At 62.3% G+C, this 16,361-nt stretch overlaps 1 protein-coding gene across 1 annotated transcript in view; it reads left to right on the forward strand.

Annotated features, from left to right (window-relative positions):
* Window positions 1-6,212: 6,212 nt before the first annotated feature.
* Window positions 6,213-16,361, forward strand: part of LOC131277447 (mitotic spindle assembly checkpoint protein MAD1-like) — a 65,855-nt gene continuing 55,706 nt past the window's right edge. Inside the window, exon 1 of the mRNA XM_058292473.2 lies at window positions 6,213-6,299. The gene's annotated coding sequence lies outside the window, so the exon portion shown is untranslated. The remainder of the gene's footprint in view (window positions 6,300-16,361) is intronic.

Consider the following 16,361-nt stretch of genomic DNA (forward strand, 5'->3'; position numbering starts at 1 on the left):
TGGGCCACTGGGCCAGGTGTGGGCCTCCGGGCCGCCGTCGTGAGCGGGCTCGGTTCCCAGCGCTTCCGGTGCTCGTTGGCATCAGCTGCTTGCTCGTGCGGCTCGAGCGAAGCTCGGATGCCCCGGAACTTTCCGCTCTCAGGGCTGCCCTTCTCGTCCACCTGGAAGCTTCGGCTCCGTTCACACCAGCCCACTCGTTCGGCCACGCGCTTCCACCGTCGGGCCTGTGGGAAAGGAAGCCCACGGCGGGAGTGCCCACCGTGTTGGAGCCGCAGGTGCCACCTTCCCAGCCGGGCTCCGTGGGCCCTGCTGCCGCCGCCTCCGTGGGCTGAAGAGCGAGGAGTCGGGGCACAGGGCCTCGAGGCCGAGCTGCAGGCCCCCCCGAGCGCTGCCTGCCCATGTCCAGCAGCCACGCTCAGGTCGGGGCGCAGGAGGGGAAGGCGGTACCTCCCGCCGCCCTGCGTGGCCCCGAGTCCAGTTGCCATCGCTGCGTTCGTGGGGAAGGGCGCAGCGTGCGCCTCCCGCGCCCGGTCTCGGCCCCCAGAGCCCATTCTCCCCTCGCTCTCCTGGAACACAGGCTTGCGGAGCCGCCTGGCCCGAGGCTCGTCACGTGGCCGGGCCAGGCAGCCAAGCCTGGAGCGGGCCCCAGCGCCCCCGCTGCGGCCCCTCGTCCTCTGCCGCTGGGCAGCGACGTTCGCTCTTCAGGGACTGCTCACAGGCGCCGCTGTGCGCCGGGCAGTGGCCCGGCACTGGGAGCGTGGAGCGGGCTGTCCGAGGGGGACAGAGAGGTTGGCCGGCGGTGCAGTGGGCAGCGGTGACTCGCAGGCGCTCGGGGCCTGTGCGGGAGCAGGACAGAGCGCAGTGGAGGGCTGGGGCCTGGAGCAGCGTGACATTGTTGAATTCCAAAAAGAGGTAATGGGTTATGTTTGCAAACTGGTCTTTTCCTCTGGGCATATTAGATGATATTGGATTCACAGGTTTCTTAAGTAATTGTGTAAACCCTTGTGCCAGTAGGGTGTGGGGTCCCCGCCCCTTGGTGGGTGGGACTCACAGATAAAAGGATGGCGAGGGACAGAGGTGAGGGCTTCTGATGCTGGAGTTTTGATGGTGGAATTTGATGCTGGAAGCCTTAAGCTGGAGCCCCAGGAAGGAAGGAAAGAGGAGCCAGCCCCAGGAAGAGAGGAGCCCTGAGCCCAGAGAGAAGCGAGACCCTGGAAGGAGGAACCCAGGAAGCCTGAGCCCTCGCAGCCATCGGCAGCCATCTTGCTCCCACACGTGAGAATGGACTTTGGTGAGGGAAGTAACTTATGCTTATGGCCTGGCATCTGTAAGCTCCTACCCCAAATAAACACCCTTTATAAAAGCCAACCAATTTCTGGTATTTTCATCAGCAACCCTTGGCTGACTCTCACCGGGCCTGAGGCTCGCTGCCTGGCCTCGCTGGCTGTCCCGTCTCTGGCCGCGCGGGAGCCTTGCCAGCCGCGGCTCCCCCAGCCCCACCGCCTCTGCTGTCTTTCGGTTCCTGCAGAAGCTTCCAGTCTGTGTGCTATCCCCCTCATGAATGTTTTAAACAATGTAGCAATTACCCCTTCCCAGTTCATTTTTCTCTTCTCTTACCCACACACGCCCCTGCTCCAACTTTGACTGGCCTAGCCTTCTCAATAAATAATCTGGGATGTCTTCCAATTTATCCAGCGCCCTCAATGTTTAAAACTCTTGGGGGTAAGTCTATTTCAAGAAACTTGAGCTAGAACTAATTACTTTGAGCCATTTGAAGCACACCAGCATTCTCAGCTTTGGAACACGCACACACACACACGCTCCTTCTCTCGCCTCCCCCTCTCTGGTGAAAAGGAGGACAAGCAGACGAAAGCATCCTTTAAAATGCACAAACGAGCCTGATTCCGTGGGTTTCTTCCCAACAGCAGGACGGCTGCGAGCACTGCTCTGTTAGTGCGCTGCCGCGCCGGCGGGGCCTCATGTGGTCTAGCCGCGGGAACACGCGCTCACAGGCCCGAGGCCTGAACAGCGCGCGCCTCGAGGGGCCACGGGCCGAAGGGAGCCTCTCAGGGGTGGCTGGAGGCCTGGCCAGGCGACCCCGGGCTGCCCCGAGAACCGTCTGCTGGGGCACCAGCCGTGCGTGGCAGGGCTGCCCCTTGGCCTCTCGGCGCCTGCCCGGCAGGCCAGGGCGAGCGGCTGCCACGGCGCACTCGGTGCCCAGGTGCCAGGAGCCCTGCCAGGGAGATGCCAGCTGTCACCTGGAGCGGGGGTGGCCATCCTCGCCCGCCACCGCAGGCCCCGTGCAGCTGCTGGCGCTGGAAAGGGTGCGGGAGCCCCGGGGGCGGCACTGGCCGCCCTCCGAGCGGCCCCCGCCTGGGAAGCGCTCCTCGTCCGTGTGTGGGGCCGGAGGCGAGAAGGCTGCCGGCCGCGCGGGTCTCCACAGCTCTGGGAGGGCACGCAGCGGGAGCGCGCGGCCCGTGGGCCTGGACCCTCCCCACCCCGAGTTTCCTTCCTGACCTGCCCTCAGCCCCACACACCACTGGCGCTTCCTGGAGCTGTGCAGGGTTGGGGCTCCCTGCTCCTGTCGCGCTGCTTCCCCTCAGCGGCGCGCCACTGCGCGCACACGATGCTTACTGCTTACTGCTGGGTCGTATTCCCGTGTATGGGTACATCAGTTTCTTTATACCTCCATTCGCTGATGAGCATTGAGCGCCGCCCCCACACAGTTTTTGACTATTACAAATAAAGCCGCTTTATACTGCAAATAAATTCCTTGTAGGGAAATATATATTCTTTCTTTTGGACAAATACCTGTGAGTGGATTGGCTGTAGTTTGCTATGTTAATTTTTTTTTAAACTACCAAACTGTTTCCCAGAGTGGTTATACCATTTTATATTCCCACTAACGTGTGTTAGAGTTCCAGTTTCTCCTTTCTAATATTTGGCATGGTCAGTCTTTTTAGTTGTAACCGTTCTAATAGATAGTCAGTAGTGGCTTGTGGTTTTATTTGGCATTTCCCTAGTGGATAATGACGTTGAATGTCTGTTCTTGAGCTTGTTATCCGTATATCTTCTTTGGAAAAGTGTTTGCTTAAATCTTTTGCCTTTTTAAAGAGTTCTTTTTCTTATTCTTGAGTTTGGAGAGCTCTTTACATATTCAGGATACAAGTCCTTTATCAGATATTTGCTTTGCAAATATTTTCTCCTGGTTTGTGGCCTAGCTTTCCATTCTTTTAAGAGTGTCTTGAACGGAAGTTTCATGATAAAGCCCAATTTATCAAATTTTTTCTTTTATATGTTATGTTCTTGATGTCTAACTAAAATATCTTTGGCTATCCCAGATTCTCAAAATTTTTCTCCTCTATTTTCTTTCAGAAATTTAAAAAATTTTGGTTTTCATATGTAGGTATGATCCATTTTTTATACCACTTGAGGTTTAGATTTTAATTTTTGTGTTTAGTTTGTTTTGTTTTCTTTTTCACCTCTGAATATCCAATTGTTTCAGCCCCATTTATTGAAGAAATCATCCTTTCCTGCAATGAATTATCTTTAGATCTTTATCAGAAATCTCCTAGGGGAGCGGATGTAGCTCAAGTGGTTGAGTGCCTGCCTCCCAGATGTGACCCCGGTGCCTCCTGAAAACAAGCAATAAGACCAGCTCTGCTTGGGGAGCAGATGCAGCTCAGGGGTTGGGCACCTGCTTCCCAGGTACAAGTCCTGGGTCCAATCCCTGCTACCTCAAAAAAAAAAATCTATCCATGCATCTGTGTCTGTGTCAAGTCTCTGTTTCGTTGATCTATCCTGTTTTCATTACTAGAGCTTTTTAATAGTGCCTGAAATTAGATAGTGTTTGCCCTCCAGCTTGTTCTTTTTTTTTTTTTTTAAGATTTATTTATTTATTTCTCTCCCCTCCCCCCCCCCCCCGGTTGTCTGTTCTCTGTGTCCATTCACTGCGTCTTCTTTGTCCGCTTGTCAGAGGCAGGGGAATCTGTGTTTCCTTCTGTTGCATCCTCTTGTGTCAGCTCTCCGTGTGTGTGGCGCCATTCCTGGGCAGGCTGCACTTTCTTTCGCGCTGGGCAGCTCTCCTTATGGGGTGCACTCCTTGCGCGTGGGGCTCCCCTACGGGGGGGACACCCCTGCTTGGCACGGCACTCCTTGCACGCATCAGCACTGTGCATGGGCCAGCTCCACACAGGTCAAGGAGGCCCGGGGTTTGAACCGTGGACCTCCCATGTGGTAGACGGACGCCCTAACCACTGGGCCAAGTCCGCCTTGTTCTTTTTCAATGTTTTGATTGTTTAGGTTTCTGACATGTCCGTAGGAATTTTAGGATCAGCTTGCCAGTTTGTACAAACCTGTGGGATTTGGATTGGGATTGCTTTGATTCTCTAGATAAATTTGGGGAGAATTGCCGCCTTAACTGTACCAAGTCTTCCCGCGTATGAACACGGTGGCGTCTCTCCATTTGCTGAGGTCTTGTGTCACTCAGCTGTGTTCTTAGTTGTCAGTCTGCAGGGCTTTCACGTCCTTGTCAGCTTCATCCCCAGTTCTTTCATGTTTTGGATGCTCTTGTAGGTGATGCTTTCCAGGTAGCTTTCTGTTACTGATTTCTAATTTAACTCCATTATGGCTTCTGAACATGTCTTGTATATTACTAGAATCTTTTTAAATATATTGAGACTCTTTTTATGGCCCAGTGTACGATCTGCTAAATACTGCATGCACACTTGAAAGAACGTGTTCTACTTTTGTAGTGGTGCATTCTGTAAAGATCTATTAGGTCAATTCGGTATTAGTCAAATCTCCTTTATCATTCCTGATTTTTTTTGCAGTTTTATACTTGTTAAGGGAGTGATTTTGAAATCTCTGACCAACCTATTTCTCTTTTTCAGTTCTATCAGTTTATTGAATAAATGTTTATGATTTTTATGCTCTTTTGATTACTGACCCCTTTGTCATTATGAAATTACCTTCTTTATCCCTGGCTATATTCTTTGCTCTGAAATTTACTTTGTTTGATATTAACAACCTCTCCAGTTTTGTTTTGTTTGTTTCCTTTGTGTTAGCATATCATATCTTTTTTGTGCCTTCATATTTAAAGTGCTTTTTTTATAGGTAACATTTATTTTGCTATTTCTTTGTAATCCCATTTGATAGATGGGCTATTTAGACCATTTATATTTAATGTGATTGTTGATATGATTAGGTTTGACTTATCATCTGTTTTTTCCTACTTGTCCCATCTCTCCTTTGTTCCCTTCCTCCTGTTTTTCTGCCTTCTTTTGGATTGAGTCATTTTTATGATGCCATTTTACTTCCAGGCGGGGGGAGTGAGTGCTCACGAGGATGGGGTCTTTTGGGGAATGGTTTAAAAGTGCTAAAGTTGACTGATGGTGGCTGCACATCCCTGAATAGACTGAAAAACAACTGAGCTGTACGTCTTAAGTGGGTAAATTTCGTTGTATATGAAATACATCTCAGTAAATCTGAAATGAGTGGGATTTGTGTATGTTGATATAAAAGGCTCTCTAAGGCATGTATTTGAAAAGCAGCGCCTACAGCACACTCCTACTTGGGGGCAGGAGAGAGCGTGTGCGCAGGTACGTAAGGAACAGCTCGTGAGTCGTTGCAAGGCCAACGGCGGCGATGGCTGTGGAGGCTTCCTCTAGACCTTGGTGAACTTGTTGATTTTTAAACCATAAGCCATGTGTTCCTTGTTCCAAGTTCAAATTTGAAAACCTAAGCCAAGGTGTCCCATGCCAAGCTGGACCCTGCGCTGCCGTCTTGGCCGCTGGCCTTTGCTCGCGCTCCGGGCCCAGGCGGTGGGGCCCCTGCGCAGGCCCCTCTGCGGGCTCGGCTCCGGCTCGTCCTCTCCGCGGCCCCGTCAGCTGCCTCGCGCCCTCCCTGGGGGCCTCCCGTGTCCTCTTCATTGTTGGTGGTGCTGGCTTCTTGGCATGCAGGGCCCCCAGGTCCCCGCGTCCTGCCCATCGCTCGATTTCTTCAGTGCTCCCTGCCCTGCCCCCACCCCTGCAAACCCGGCCCCGCTGCGAGGAGCCCCGCTGCGAGGAGCCCCGCGCAGGCCCTCCCTGCCCACTGCGTGTCATGTCGCGTTGCCGTCCTTGGCTTCTCAGACCCTGTCGTGTTGGCCCCAGGGCACAACGCAGCCCAAGGGCCGCTCTGCAGCTAACGCCTGCCCCCCTCCTCGCAGGTTGAAGATCGAGGAGCTGGAAGGGGAGCGGAGCCGTCTGGAGGAGGAGAAGAAGACGCTGGCCGCGCAGCTCGAGAGGCTCACCCTGCAGGTAGCCGCTGCGGCGTGCTGGGCGGTCCAGGCTCGCCCCAGCCCCTCGGCCCCTCTCCCGCCGACATCCCCAACCTTGGGTTTCTCCCCAGACTTGAGCAGCCACAGAACTTCTCACTTTCTGCTCATCAGGGTAAAGGAAGCTGGGGCCCCTGCCCAGGCCCCCCGCCCGGCCTGGCTGAGGACGCGGGGCCAGGGCCACGTGAAGCAGGGCGCGGGGCTGCCCAGGGCTGCGCTGTCGGACACGAGGCCTTCAGCCCCAGCTTCCCCCGCCCTGGACTGCCCCCGCTAGCTGTGTCCTCCCTCTGGGGGCCTGCGCCCTGCGGGGAGCGCGTGGCTGGAGACGCCAAAGGGGCCTCCTGGGTGTGGGTTTGGGCGCGTGTCCCAGCCCTGCCCTGCGCCGCCACCAGTGCCCTCGTGGAGCTGCGCCGCGGCTCCTGGGTGTGGGTTTGGGCGCGTGTCCCAGCCCTGCCCTGCGCCGCCGCCAGTGCCCTCGTGGAGCTGCGCCGTGGCTCCTGTTTCAGTCCACCTCATTTTCCGGCTTTGTCCTCATGTCTGAATTGTTCTGTGGCGAGAAATTACCCAGGTTTTGGAGAGGCCTTTGGCTTTCTCTTGGCACCTGCTGGCAAATCAAATCTCTTTTCTTACTACCAATTCCCAGAGCAGGAGGGTGGCCCCTGGGACCGCGGGGGCTGCGTGCCGTGATGGGGCGTCTGCTTCCAGGGCCGCCCTCTGCACCCTGAAGTGGGAGAGGAGCCGGGCTGCCCACCCGTGCAGTTTGGCGGCGTTTGGCGTCCTTCGGGGCATTTAGCCCAGCACTGCCCAAGGTTGTGGGCCTCCCAGCGACAGGGCAGCAGGCCCTGGCGGTTGTCCACGGCCATCCCCAGTTCCTGCAAGGCCCTGTGGCCGAGAGCCCTCGGTGGCTCTCAGGACGCTGAGCAGCAGACGAGGCAGGAAGGCCAGCTCGCCTTGCCCTCCAGTGGGCGGACTGGCCTTTGGGGCCCTCCCTGAGGGCACCGGCAGAGGCTGTGAGGGCCCTCTCTGCGCTGGCGCGCTGGGCCGTGAGCAGTGGGGTGTCAGCCCCAGCCACGCCGCTGAGCTCGGCACCCGTGGCCCCAGAGGCACGGGGAAGGCCCCGACGTGCGGTCACCTGGGCTCCTGCCGTTCTATGTCACAAGGTAGCCCCTTTTCATGTTCGTGTGGGTTCCGATGGATTGCTGGTCTTTTCTTGTTGATTTCTAGGCGCTCTTTGTATATGAAGGAGTTTAGCTCTTTTTGTTGCAAGTTGTGAATATTTTCTCACAACTTTACATTTGTCACTTGACTTCACTTGAAGTGCATTTTTTTTTTGTTTTACCTTTTTTTTTCCAAGTAAGTGAAAGTTTTTGATTACTTAATGTTGGTATAGTTAAATATATTCATCTTTTTTCTTTTTGACTTTGAGAGTTTGTGTCATGTTTTGGCCTTTTAGTCCTCTTATAGTTCCATTGTTTACATTGAAGTCTTTGATTGATTTGAATTTTCTTTTGCATAACAAATGAGGCATAGGTTCAACCTATATTTTCACAACTAGCTACCCATTACCCCCAAAGCTTTTCTTGAAGGCCTGTCCTCTCCGCCCTGCCTTGCGATGTCCCCTCCTCATATACTGGGACCTCATCCGTAACTACGTCTGTGTTTATTTTCTGTCTTCTTTATTAGTCCACGTCAGCTCAAGGCCCAGCTCCAGACTGTTCTCCTTGGAGTGTTTGGTGTCTGTCTTCCCACCCCATGGCTCTCCTCTGGCAGGATTTTCCCAGTAGGTTTTGTTTATTTTTTATGTAAATTTTAGAATCAACTTGTCCAGCTCTTCCCCTCCCCAATCAAGGTAGAAGTTTTACTAGGATTACAGGAAACAGCTTTTTTCTCCCTATACGAGAACATTGATGTGTATTTCTGTTTGTCTTCTTTTGATTCCCACAGACACATTTTAGAGATGTGTCTAAGATGTTGCACATTTCACGTTGCATTTACTTGAAGGTACTGTTTTTCTCGTTATTATTGTAAATCAGTCGTTCTTTAATTACGTCTCCTTATGCTGCCTGCGGACAAGGACGATAAATTCTGCATGTTAAGCTTGTGAACCTCCTCGTAGGCTTTCGTTTCTTCAGTTTAGACAGGAGTGTGCCCCAGTACCCCGCACCCCAGGGCCCCAGCCAGCTCGCCGCACCCCTGGCCCCCGGCTGGCCTCCTGCACCCCCGCCCTGACCCCCCCGCACCCCAGGGCCCCAGCCAGCTTGCTGCACCCCCAGCCCCCGGCTGGCCTCCTGCACCCCCGCCCTGACCCCCCGCACCCCAGGGCCCCAGCTGGCCTCCTGCACCCCTGCCCTGGCCCCCCACACCCCAGGGCCCCAGCTGACCTCCTGCACTCCTGCCCTGGCCCCCCGCACCCCAGGGCCCCAGCTGACCTCCTGCATCCCCGCCCTGACACCCCGCACTCCCGGCCCCCAGCTGACCTCCTGCACCCCTGCCCTGGCCCCCTGCACCCCCGGCCCCCAGCAGGCATCTTGCACCCCTGCCCTGGCCCCCGCACCCCCGGCCCCCAGCAGGCATCTTGCACCCCTGCCCTGGCCCCCGCACCCCCGGCCCCATCTGGACCCCAGCCCAGGGCCTGCCGCACAGTAGTGGGCCATGGCACGCAGCCTCCACACCCCTGGTCCTCAGGTCACATGCTTCCTGGACTTTAGGGGCCACCCCTGGGGGGAGGACTGGACCCAGGTCTCCTGACCATCCCAGGGTGGGAGGCCCCGGCCCTCGGGGGCTGTGTGCACCAGCTGACCCTGCGCCTCCCACCAGGCTGTGACGCAAGAGGGCGGGGGCAGGGGGTCTCGTACTGCACCAGCCTGGGCCAGGCAGGGCCAGGGCCGGCACCAGGACAGGCACGAGGCGGCACGGGCCGGGGGGCCGGAGAGCGTGGGGCTCGTGTCCTTCCCTGCAGGAGCTGGGGCGGCAGGGCCAGCAGCGGGGGGAGGGGAGGGCAGGGCCGCCCATCGGCCTCATGCCCCGCCCCCGCCCGCTGGGGCCCTGCCTCAACCCCCCACTGGGCCGTGTCCTTGCTCCACCCACACTCTGACCCTCGTGGATGGCCAGGCCCGGTGCCCCAGAGCAGAGCCCTGGCCACGCGCGCTCCAGGCCTGCTGAGGCCCGAGCTGCAGCGCCAGGGGCGCCCCAGCACCAAGGGGCGGGCAGGGGGCTGCGCAGTCCTAGGCCGCGGGGCTCATGACCTTGCACGAGGCCTTTCCATCCTCGCCTGCTCCCGAGGCCTCCCTGCCCTGCTCGCTGCCCGGGACCCTCGGGGCGGCCGGGCCCAGGGGCTCTGCCTCGCCCAGGGTCCCACCGCGCGCCCTGTCCTTTGCCCTGGGGCCCAGCGGCTTCGGAGGTCAGGGGTGCCGGCCACGCACCTTTCACTGATGGGAAACTGAGGCCTGGCGGGAGGCGGCCGCTCAAGGGCACAGCAGGCGAGCAGCAGGGCCCAGCTCAGGCCCGGGCGTGCCCACGGCCCCGGAGCAGTGCAGGATGGCAGAAAGGCCAGCGGAGCTGGCGGCGGCTGGCAGTTTTCCTGGCGCGTCTGTGCTTACAGGGCGTTGGAAGCAGGAGCGCCACGGGGCGGCCACGGGGCGGCCGCAGGACGGCGCCGCCAGCCTCTGAGGGGCGTGGGCCCCGGCACGGCTCTGGGGCAGTGCTGAGCCAGCGTGCCCCCAGCGAGGGGAGCAGCCCTGGAGGGCCTGCCTCGGCCTGGAGACCTGCCCTGCCCCTCGTGCTGTGTGACCGCAGGCGCGCCACTGCCCTCTCTGTGCTTCCGACCCCCGCCTCACAGGGCTCCTGATCCCGGGCCCTGTCGCGCTGGTCCTTCCACTGTGTGGCCCCCCGCCCCACGCAGGGCTCACTGGTGCTCTCTGGGCCCCACGCCCCTTCCTGCTTGCTCCCCGGGGGTCCTCCAGGGTGGCCAGGCTCTGCCGGCCCCCAGCCCGGCCCCGCTCGGCGTGTGGGCAGCCAGGCAGAGGACAAACGGACGCCCACCCACCCCCGGTGGCGGCCTTCAACAGGCAGCACCCCTGTCCTCGGCGAGTGCAGCTCTGCTCAGGCCGCACCGCACCACCAGGGCAGAGCCGGGCTCCAGGCATTTCCTTTTAGCTTCTGTCAACGTCTCCGCAGTTTCCTCAGCTGTGAATCAAACAAGGCCACGGTTCCTAGCGGCGGGCGATAGCCGTTTCCCCCTCTTCCTCAAAGCTGTCACCTCACAGCAGATGCCAGCGGCCCCACGCGCTCCGCCCACCGCGCCTTGTCGCGGCGCCAGCCCCTCGCGGCGTCCCCCACGCGGCCTGGGAGGCTTCCCTGCCTGCTGCACGAGCCCCTGCCTGCCCGCAGCGGGGGGCCCAGGGCGGGGGGGACGTGCGGCACCCGAGGCGGGGTCCCCCTCAGCCTGCCCCCCCCGGCCCTTCCCTCCTCAGCGAGAAGCAGGGACGTGGCTGGGGCGCCTGAGCCCTCCCGTGCTGGCGCTGGGAGCTGGGCTGCCGGGGAGGGCTGGCAGCGCCCGGGCCTTCTCTGGCGGCTGCCCCTGGGGCCTCTGCTGGGTCCTGGTTGGGGTCCCCCTCAGGCCGGCCCAGCTCGTTGCGATCCCTTTGATCCCACCCCCATCTGCCACTCCCTCTGGCCCCCAAAGCTCTCCAGGACCACGGTCCCCCAGAGCCCACCGGCCGCTGACAGGGAGGGGCCCGCGGGCACAGGCCCCAGCTGCAGGTGCGGCCAGCAGTCGCCCAGGCCTGAGGAGGGGGAGGGCCAGCGGGCAGCCCGGGAAGGGGCCACTAGGTGCGTGGCCACAGGAGGGCAAGAGCGCGGGCCCAGAGAGGGGCCGGTGGCGGCGCAGCTCCGGGGCGGGCAGGCTCTGGCTGTGGTCGCAGTTCCAGGGGCAGGGGGCATGGCAGGGCTGCTGCAGGGGTGGCCGTCGGACGCGCAGGCCCCGCGCAGGCCCCGCGGTGGAGGAGCAGGCGGCGCCCCGGGCGGGGTGGGAGCCGCGGTCTCGGTCGTCGGCACTCCACGGGCCCATGCCCAGCCCGGCTTCTTTCTCGAATCGCACCTGAGGTCGTGCCGGCCCCAGAAGAAGGGCGCGAGGACCCCGCTGTCGAGGCGGCGCCTGGGGCTGCTGGCCGCTGCTGCACCCTGGGCCCAAACGCCGTGGCCACCCTTTCCTCAGGGCTGGCCACTGGGGACTGCCCGCCCCAGGCATGGGCTGCTGGCCGGCATGGCCGGGACGGGCTGCAGGGCTCTCGGCCTCCGCCTGCCTCCTCCACCCCAGCCCGGCCGCCCCGCGGGCTTCTCACAGGATCACGGGACGGGGCACAGGGCTCCCTGCCCGGGCCCGGGGCCGCCTCCCCCCCGCCTCTCCGCGCCTCCCCCAGCCTCCTCCCCTGCCTCCCCCGGCCTCCCCCTGCCTCCTCCCCGTCTCCCCCATCTCCCCCACCTCCCCCCAACGTCCCCCCCGCCTCCCCACCCTGTGAGTGCCCGCACATCTCGCCCTGCTGTGGGCTCGGTCCGGGCCTCTGCGTGCAGGGCAGGGAGGCGCTGCCTCTGACCGCAGGGAGCCTCCAGGCCCACGGGGAGACGGAAGGGCCCTGAAGGCCAGCCTCGTGTCCGCAGCGCCCCGAGGGCGCCCTTGAGCAGTGGGCGGTCAGCGGCGGGCCTGGCCTGGCCCTGTCCCGTGGGCAGTGGGCAGTCGGTGGCAGGCCTGCTGGGTGGGCAGTGGTGGGTTTGTTGGGGCCTGGCCTGCGAGTGCCCACCCTGGGGCGCGTTCCCAGCCCTGCGCTGTGCCCCCGAGGGGGAGGGCAGGTGCAGGGAGGCTGTGCCCTGCGCTGTGCGCGCGCTCCCGCGCTCTCCGGGAAGCCCAGGGGTGGAGTGGGCTGATAGGGACAAGGTCGCACTCTGTTCCCTGCATGGACCCTGGCTGCCCACGGGCCCCGCCGCGCGGCCCTGCTGCTCCCTCCAGCTGAGGGCCCAAGCGCCGCCCAGCATCCAGAGGCAGCACCCGTCTGCCCCCGTGGGCCGGGCCTCCCCAGCCTTGTCCCCTCGCGTCAGGAAGTGCTCACGTGGCGCTCGCGTGGCAGCGTCTGCCGTGGCAGCCGCTCTATGTGCGTAACTCGGTGGCGCAAACTCCATTCACAGCGCTGTGCCCGTCGCCGCCATCCATCTCCAAAACCCTTCCACCCCCCACAGACGCCCGCCCCCCGGGGTCGCTCCTGCTCCCTGGCCCCGCCGCCCCTTGCCCATCTCCTACCTCTGAGTTCACCTCGCCGGATCCTTCGTGTGGGAGGCTCGTGCGGCGTTTGTCCCTCTGTCCAGCTTAGCTCGCTCAGCCCGTGTCCTCGGGGTGCCTGGGTGTGGCAGTGTGGACCACGTTTTGCCCGTTGTGGCTGAAACCTGCCCCTGCGTGTCTGGGCCACGTGTGCTCCCTCCCCGTGGGCGGACACCTGGGCCCTCCTCCCGTGGCCCCCGCGCCACGGTGGACTCTGCTGTGCACAGGCCACTTGGGTGGAAACTGGGGCTCCATCGCCCCAGGAGCGCACAGCCTCTGCTTCCAGCTCGTCGGATGCTGGGGTGTCGCGGGTCCGCCTGCCGTCTTGGTGCGGTTTGGTTCAGCTGCCGGTCCTCGTTGGGTAACTCCCGCGCTCCGACGGGCCTCTCCACCCGCAGCCGCCTCGAGAGAGCAGCAGCATCTCAGAATGCCGGCGGTCCTGAGCCTGGGGGCAGGTGGCTCGTTCCTGCCCAGCAAGCGCCATGCCTCACGCACGCTCTGTCCAGGCACCACGGCGCCTGCCAGCCTGCTTCCCAGGGGGAGAAACCGAGGCTGCTCGTGCTTTCCTCGCCCCAGCCCCCCATGCTGCCCCAGGCCCCTCGGCAGCTTCAGGTTTGGGGGGACAGGGATGGAGCCAGTGGCTGCAGCAAGGCCCAGTCCACAGGACCCAGAGCCCAACGGGAAAGAGAGGGTCAGAGGTGAGAGGAAGGGGCCACGGCCGCCAGGCAGATGTAGCTGCCCACGTGCTGCCCTACAGCCCTGAGCCAGGTCATGTGGGTGCTTAAGTGCTCGGGAAAAACAAGAACCACCTTCTGCGATGTGAGAAAACTGCGTGAAACCAGATCTCTGTCATATAGCATCATCCCCTCAGAACACAGCTGCATTCGCACCCGTGACAGCCGTGCGCGCTCATTTGACAGCCATGTGCACTCTCAGTCAGGCTCGCTCCCGTGATGGCCGCATTCGCTCATTTGACAGCCGCGCTCGCTCCCGTGACGGCCGCGCTCGCTCCCGTGACGGCCGGGCTCGCTCCCGTGACGGCCGCGCTCGCTCCCGTGACGGCCGGGCTCGCTCCCGTGACGGCCGCGCTCGCTCCCGTGACGGCCGGGCTCGCTCCCGTGACGGCCGCGCTCGCTCCCGTGACGGCCGCGCTCGCTCCCACGCGTGTTGCCTCTGTGGCAGACCGAGCAGGCGTGGTCGAGGCCTCGTGGCCTGCGTGGCCCCGCGTGCTGGCCAGGCAGCCCCCTCAGGGCGCGTCAGCTCCCCTGCTGGACCTGCCTCCTCCCCTTGCCCCGGGGCCCCGTCCGCTCCCACCGCAGAGGCCCTGGAGGAGCTGCTGCTGGTGCACTGGGCGCCAGCGGACCCAGAGCTGGATGCCGCTGCCCTGCGCCGCCGGTGCCCCCTCCTCAGAAGCCCCACAGGTCCCCCGCATCCTCCGCTGCCCTGCCCAGGCCCAGCCTCACCTCTCCGCTTGGCCTTGGCGGGCTGGGCTTCCCCGACACCCCACAACTGAGTCCCTGCAGGAGGCGCGGCTGGGCGAGCGGTGTGGGTGGCCCTGCCCACGGGGCTGTCCGAGGCGTCCCCATCCCCATCCCTGCACACCCTCCCCTCGAGCACAGCCGTCGCCCCGGGCCCGGTGCCCAGCCCCATGCTGCCCGCAGCCCTGGAGGCCAGGTGGGCACTCGGCGCACTCTGTGGGAGGCAGGACCCCATGTCCACATGCACGCGGCCGCCTCACCCCGGCCCTGAGAGCGCGGCCTGCGCGGGTCCCAGAGGCAGCTTCTGCGCTGGGCTGTGGGCCGGGGTCTGGCTCCCTGCGGCCCCTGAGCTGGGGCAGGGCGGGGGTCCCAGTGGCCTCTGCCACGTGTGCCTGCCTCAACGTCCCCAGGCCTTGAGCTCCAAGCCTCAGGCCTGGCCTATGGGGTGTCCCAGGGGTGTGGGGAGGGGGGCGGCAGAGGGGCAGCCCACTCCCTGCTCAGGGCCTCCATGACTGTTCAGCGCAGTGGGAGACGAGGCCATGCCACGGGGTGGGCTCCAGTGCCCACAGGCTGTGCCTTCCGGCTTTGACCCTCACTGTGGGGTGGGCTCCAGCACCCGCAGGCTGTGCCTCCCGGCTTTGACCCTCACTGTGGGGTGGGCTCCAGCACCTGCAGGCTGTGTCTCCCGGCTCCTTGACCCTCACAAGGTGCGGGTGGGCGGGTGGTCCCATGAGAAAGGGTTTTCTGGGTCAGTTCAGAGAAGCAAGCCGTGGCGTCGCGGCATCCCCAGCGCTGCCCCCGCACCGCCCAGGCTGCCGCCCGCCCCTTCAGCCGGCACTGCTGTGCCAGGGCTCAGCTCCCGCGCACTGCGGGCACTGCGGCGCTTACAGCCTCGTTGTCGATCTTCAGGGGCGCCTTGCGTGGCTCCTGCCAGGCACGTCACTGTCCTTTTCATGGCCACACAGGGACCTTGAGGGCCTCCGCCATGCTCGCCTCTGTGGGGGGCCGTCCACCTGTGTCGGAGGCCCCCGAGCCGCGGCCTGGCCTGCTGCCCTCCGGCTGTGGGGTCCCGGCCGGCCCCCGCCTTGGTGAGCACAAGGCTCTCCTCCTCAGGAGTGGTGCCATGCTTCCTTCCTGTCCCGTTGGCTCCCTGTGGAAATCCAAGGCCCTGAGGGTGGGAAAGTGCTTTGTTGCGGTCACAGAAGCTGGTACGTCCTCGGGGATTTTAGAGAGCTGCTGCCAGGGGCTCATGCCCTCTCGGTGTGTGGGAGGCCGCCTCGCCTGCGGCCCACCTCCGCGGCGTCGGAGGAGCCTGTGGACAGCTGGGGCTCCACCAGTGGCTCCGGGGCCAGCCTGGCCTTGGCGGGGTCTGAACCTGCAGACCCTCTTCAGGCTGCAGCGCTTTTTTAAGCTTTTGCCAGAGCAACAGCCTCGTGGGGCAAGCCGAGGGAGCGCACAGCCTGGCCGAGCCGCGTCGCCTCGCCTAGGGCGTTGGTCCTCAGGGCACCTGACCCGTCCACTCCCTTCCGAGGGCGCTCCAGGCCTGACGTCCACGTGGGGAGGGATCTCCTCAGCCAGCGCGCTGGGAGCCACAGCTGCGTCCCGCGCCCGTGAAGGCTCGTGGGAGGCTTGTGTCCGTCAGGCCCTGCCCCGGAGGTTTCTGTCTGTCTCTCAGTCGGGGTGATCAGAGTTAGCAGATGGAAAACAGATGAGCGAGTGGCCGGTGACAGCCAGGAGCACTCTCCCGGGCGGGGAGGACCGCCGAGCTGCGGGAGGAGCACGGCGGCTGGCCAGGGGCCCAGGTGTGGACGGCCCCTGGCCAGCCGCCCCGAGTGGCCCTGACGCAGGGCCAGGAGCCCCGTGCCTTCTCCCCAACTGACCCGCCGATGCCCGTGTGTTAACCAAAAGGGGTACTGATGCCAGGTGCCAGAAGCCTGTGGGCTTTTATAAAGAGTGTTTATTTGGGGCAAGATCTTACAGATGCCAGGCCATAAGCATAAGTTACTTCCCTCACCAAAGTCTATTCTCACGTGTGGAGCAAGATGGCTGCCGACGTCTGCGAGGGCTCAGGCTTCCTGGGTTCCTCCTTCCAGGGTCTTGCTTCTCTCTGGGCTCTGGGCTCCTCTCTTCCTGGGGCTGGCTCCTCTTTCCTTACTTCCCAGGGCTCCAGCTTAAGGCTTCAGCATCAAACTCCACCATCAAAACTCCAGCATCAGAAGCCCTCACCTCTGTCCTTTGCTGCCTTTTATCTGTGGTC

Source organism: Dasypus novemcinctus, assembly GCF_030445035.2.
Source record: "Dasypus novemcinctus isolate mDasNov1 chromosome 23 unlocalized genomic scaffold, mDasNov1.1.hap2 SUPER_23_unloc_1, whole genome shotgun sequence".
NCBI classification, from domain to species: domain Eukaryota; kingdom Metazoa; phylum Chordata; class Mammalia; order Cingulata; family Dasypodidae; genus Dasypus; species Dasypus novemcinctus.